Genomic DNA, 6,135 nt, shown 5'->3' on the forward strand with positions numbered 1-6,135 from the left:
GCCCCGCACACGTACTTATCGTCGTCGCCATAGGGCTCGATCCATTGCCAGCCGAAGTGCTCGCTCCTTAGAAGAAGGAGATGAGGAAGAAGAAGAGGTCGGAGAAAACCCCTTCGGTGGTGAAGACATCACACTCGCTGAAATGAGAACTCAAATGAGGCGACAAATGCGAAGGAAAGATAGAGAAATCTCTCAGTTAAATGATAAAATGACTGAGATGATGACTCAAATGACGGTCATGATGGAAATGATGCAGAAGACCACTTCTGTGGGCCCTGCACCGGTTCAGCCCGTCAACCAAGCCGCCAATTCTCAAAACCCTCGAGCGCCTCAAGCCTCAGGAGTGAAAGGTGTACCTGAAGGTGGCGATAAAAGTGATGACCCAACCCGCTAGCGCACTCCCCAAAATGCGGCGAGTGCCTCTGAACCCGTAACTGCATCACAGCTGGAAGGCTTGATTAGTGAAAAGATTAAACCATCATAGCGGCTGAACAGGCAGAGAAGTTGGTAGGAAAAGGTCGCCCGTACCCAGCAGAGTACGATCAGGTTCCATATCCAAAGGGATATTCTGTGCCGAAGTTCAATATCTTCGATGGCAATAAAAATCCCAGACAACACCTGGCGTAGTTCAAAGCAACCTATAAAAATATAGTAGGTAATGATGCTCTGTTATTCAGACAATTCGTGAGCAGCTTGAGTGGAACTGCTTTTGAATGATATGCTGAAGTACCAAATGATTCACTAAAGACCTTCGCTGAGCTGAAGGCCTTGTTCGTGAAAAAATTCGCCTGTGCAACAGAGAAGACTACAATTACTGATCTTGCCCTTGATAAAAGGAGAAAAGATGAATCAGTGACGAGGTATATAACACGCTGGCGCAATCTCAGCATGAAGTGCGAGCAACAACTGGAAGAAGAGCATGCAGTTCAATTGTTGATGGGGAACATTGATGATAAAATGCAACCCTTCTTATGCATGGCTTCAATTACTACTTTCCAAGATCTGTTGGATAGGGTGACAAAGTTTGAAAAGTTGAACTTATCAAAGTCTGAAAGCCTCCTTGACAAACCTAAAAAGGCTAAGGCAACTGACGCCAGAAAGAATGAGGTCTACTTTGCATTCCCTCCCAGACCTGATAAAGGTAAACGGGTAGTATATAATGTAGACAAAGGAAAGCAGCCTATGCAATATGAAGAAAAGCCAAAGCAGGCTTACAATCCAAACCCTCAACCAAAGCTGGTTCTTGGAGAAAATGACAAATCTCGAGCCTTTCCTGGTGGAGGAGAGCGCCAGAGGCAAACTATGGGAGCTGACGATAGAACGTTCCCCTCCCTCAAGGAGAAAAAGAATAAAGAATATTCGTTCAAGAGGAAAAGTGTCGTCAAGTTATTCCGACAAGCACTCAAAGTTGGTCTAGAATTGTCGGAATGCAAAGACCTGAAGAGTTTAAACATAGTGGCGACCCAAACTACTGCCCATATCATCGGGTGGTTAGCCATCCGATTGAAGATTGTTATGTCTTTAAGGATTGGCTAGAAAAGCAATATAGAATGGGAGAATTAACATTATCAGATAATGTGTTAGTTCATCCCAGAAAGGAATCCACCCGGGTAGTCACGTCCTCTTCCGTACTCCCGTCTAAAGAAACAACAACAAAAGAATCTATTCACGATGAGCAATGGGAGTCCGTGGTCTCCAAGAAGACAATTAAAATGTTGAAACAGCTAGAAGGAGTTCCAGGTGTCAAGTGGAAGTCTCCTACTGAGCCGATATTGAATCTAAAGTGGTTGCCTGCATCCAATGCATCCACCTCTAAACAGCAACCTGGCCAAGCTAGCTCGTCAAAGTCTGGCAAATTTAAGCCAAAGTCTTCTAAGAAGAAAGCCAAGTTGAAGAAGCCTATGGCGAAGAAGACTGCAACTCAAAAGGCTATCGATAGTTTGGGTGAATATTACCAGACTATCAGGAGGCTTATCAAGCTCGGTGATTTTATGAAAGAGCTTAAAATAGAAGAAAATGAAGAAAAAGCTGAGACTGAATCCCTTCCTACAGAGACATGCCGAGTCATCTTTACGACATCAGAGATATCAGATAGGGAGAAATACGCTGAAGAAGCGGCCCTTGAGTTCTGTCTAATGGTATCATTAATGGAATTCAGTTCAGATGATCTATGTTTTCCAGATGATGAAGATTCAGACCCAAGCATAGAATCGCAAATGAAACAAGTGAAGCTGGGAAACGATTCCGAGTTCACAGACGAATCTCCAGATGCAACAATGGCTGACTCTGAAGAGAATGCTGCATTGAACAATTCTGAATCAGATGAGGTGGCCCAGGTGCAGTTAAGGAGTGGCAAAGTACTTCCACCTCCACTGAAGAAAGGAGCTCCTAACAAAGATAAGAGAAAAGAGATAGTTATCAATGAAGATATTATCCTCGAAGATCCCAAGAAAAATAATACTTTGTCCAAGGGGATAGATTTCAATATCTTATTTCACTTGAGGAAGATCCCAGCGCAACTCAGCATATATGATGCCTTACTAATGTCTAAAGACCTTCGAGAGACTTTGATCCAAGCTCTCAAGGACCCTGAAAGATATGAGGCATATTTTGCTGAACGCAATTTGACGGAAGTCTTGCAAGCTCGAAATGAGCCCCTCATCACCTTTGCCGAGGATGATATGATGCTTGGAACCGCAGATCACAATCGCCCATTGTATGTTACGGCAGAGAGCGACGATATGGTGATCAGTCGAATTTTGATCGATCCCGGATCTTCCGTAAATCTCATGAGTCTTAAAGCATTGAGATCGTTGTGCCTTGATGTGGAACATCTTGGGCAAGACAAGTTGATGGTATACGACTTCAATGAGAAAGGACAGAAAACCCTTGGATCGTTTATGCTTGCTCTTGTATTTGGGGAACTCCATACGGAAGCCAAATTCCATGTAATTGATGCGGACACTTCGTTCAAGGCGTTATTGGGTCGCCCCTGGCTACATGAATACGGTGTTGTCCCTTCAATATTGCACCAGTGCATGAAGTATCTCAGAGAAGGAGAAGAATTCAGAATTTCTGGTGATATTCAGCCCTTTGCAGTACATGAAATAACGGTTTATGAAGATGCTAAGTACTTCATGCCAAAGAAGCAAAAGTCGTCAAGTTCTCTTGAGGCTAGAGCATCAAATTCTAAGGCTGCAAAGAAATCCAAGCAAGAAGATGAGAAGAAGCGTGTAGGAAGAAAGAAGGCAATGCTGACTCTTCCAAAAGCACCAAGCATTCCCAAAGGAAAGAAGCATGTACCTCATCTTGAGAGTGACACGGATGAAGATGACGTTTCTCCTACAAAATCTCGAAAAATATGCCAGTCCACGGATGAATGGAGTAGATAGGTTGAATTTTCAAATGATGATTATGACTACGACTCAATTTACATGAACTCGGTGCAGAACGTGATCTCTAGAAGAATTGACAGCCTATCAATTTCAGATAGTGTACTCGTAGTCACGCGTGTTCCTTTACAACATTTCAAAGAAATTATTCCGCGTGAGGTGCATAAAGTTGAAGAACTCGCCACTCTCTATCTGTCTCCCCGTAAAAATGGGACTGTGCCAAAGAATGTGTTATATTCTACAGGAGTTCGTGAAGAGGAAAATCATGACTGGGATTGCATGCTCCTCGACTCTGAGGAATTATTTCCTACGAGGCTACCCAAATTTAATACCAAGAATATTCAAAGAATGCTACGAAAGCAAATTAATATTCCTACTACCAAACGACAGCTCCGTACAAGCTTGGGTCTTTGGTATAGAAGGAATCCATGTCCGCTACGACGGAAAGATACAGATGCATATAAAGGCATCGAATTCATCAAAAGAAAATTCCTCCGGAAAGAGACTTGTCACGCCATCACATGCGTGGAAATTGAATCCGAAGATGATGGTGCTGAAGAGACATACGAAGCTGATGATTATGATGAGCAGCCGTAGAAGTCGAGCCTGCACCATAAGAGCTTGAAGATGGTGGACAGGCAGCCACTATGGATAAGCTGAAAGAAGTCAACTTGGGTACTGAGGAGGATCCTCGCCCAACCTTTATTAATTCTCTTCTACCCGAAGAACAGATTGAAGAAACAAAAGAGCTTCTCTGTGAATTCAGGAACTGCTTTGTCTGGACATATGCTGAGATGCCCGGCTTATCCCCTGATGTAGCAGTTCACAGATTGGCCATCAAATCAGATGCAGCACCCGTCAAACAAGCTCCAAGGAGAATAAGATTGGAGATCGAAGGACAGGTGATCGCAGAAACAAAGAAGCTCATAGAAGTAGGCTTCATTCTTGAAGAAAAATATGCCGACTGGATTGCCAATATCGTCCCTGTAAAGAAGAAGAATGACCAGATTCGTATCTGCATCGACTTCAGGGACCTCAACAAGGCATGTCCGAAAGATGACTTTCCGTTGCCGGTATCAGAACTTCTAGTTGACAACACTTCCAATTACGATATGTTCTCCTTCATGGACGGATTGTCTGGCTACAATCAAATTAAAATGGCGCAGTAAGATGAAAGACATACATCATTCAGAACGCTTATAGACATATTCTGCTACACAGTCATGCCCTTCGGCTGAAGAATGCTGGTGCCACTTATCAACGGGCTATGACTCGTATATTTGATGACTTGATCCATCAAAAGGTCGAATGCTATGTAGATGACTTGGTCATTAAGAGCATGGACCGAAAAGACCATCTAGATGACTTGAGAATAGTGTTCGAAAGAATCAGAAAATATGATCTGAAGATGAACCCTCTCAAGTGTGCATTTGGGGTATCCTCAGGGAAATTTCTGGGATACGTTGTTCGACATCGAGGCATCGAAGTCGACCCCAACAAGATCAAAGCAATCATGGAGATGCCACCTCCAAAGAACCTTCGTCAACTCCGTTCTTTACAAGAACAACTGGCTTTCATTCGGAGATTCATTTCGAATCTGTCGGGTAGATGCCAGCCATTTTCAAAACTGATGAGGAAAGATGTCCGATTCAAATGGGACGAAGGGTGCAAAGAAGCATTTGACAGCATCAAAAGATATCTGTTAAATCTGCCCATTCTTGCGGCGCCAATCCCCGGGAAGCCTCTTATACTGTACACGACAGCACTAGAAGAGTCCCTCGGAGCATTATTGGCTCAGCATAACGAAGAAGACGAGGAGAATGCACTCTACTATATCAGCCGGAGGTTGATAGGAGCAGAAATTCGCTATCTCCAATCGAGAAGCATTGTTTGGCCCTTATTTTCGCAGTTCAGAAGCTCCGCCATTATATGCTATCCCATAAAATCACCTTGATATCAAAGATCGATCCGCTGAAGTTCTTGATGACAAGACCAGCGTTGACATGTCGTTTGGCGAGGTGGGCAGTGATACTGTTGCAGTTTGATATCACATATGTCCCTTAAAAGGCAGTGAAAGGGCAGATGTTGGCAGATTTTCTCGCTGCACATCTTATCCCTGCAGATTCTCCGCTCAACGACGATCTACCTGACGAGCAGATCATGAATGTCAAAGAGGAGAAGATGCTATGAGTATGAGAAATGTACTTTGATGGAGCATCGTCAATCAAGCGTGCTCAACCTCCAAATCTAGAGAAAGCTCAAGCCGGAATCGGACTCATTTTTGTGGCGCCCGAGGGAGGCATAATGAGATTCTCTTTTAGCTTGACTGAACCTCGGACCAACAATGAAGCTGAATATGAAGCCCTAATAGCTGGATTGGAGATTGCAATCGATGTCCAAATCCGAAACCTCCAAATTTTCGACGATTCTCAACTTGTTGTAAATCAAGTATTGGGAGTTTACAAAATCACCAAGTTTGAGTTGGCATGCTATCATCGGCGAGTTCTTGAGCTTATGAAAGCAAATTCCAATTGTCAAGTTAACTCAAGTTCCACGGGGACAAAATGCCAAAGCCGATTCTCTTGCCAAATTGACTAAAGAAATGGCGAATATGGATGACGAATGGCCTCTAATGATTATGGTGCATAATTGGCGGATCCTAGAGCCAGCATTACTATAATTCCCGCAGGCAAAGGGAATACCAAATTCAAGCCAGTAGGATGCAACTCCGGTTGATCCTCAA

This window comes from Dendrobium catenatum, unplaced genomic scaffold (assembly GCF_001605985.2).
Source record: "Dendrobium catenatum unplaced genomic scaffold, ASM160598v2 fragScaff_scaffold_860, whole genome shotgun sequence".
NCBI classification, from domain to species: domain Eukaryota; kingdom Viridiplantae; phylum Streptophyta; class Magnoliopsida; order Asparagales; family Orchidaceae; genus Dendrobium; species Dendrobium catenatum.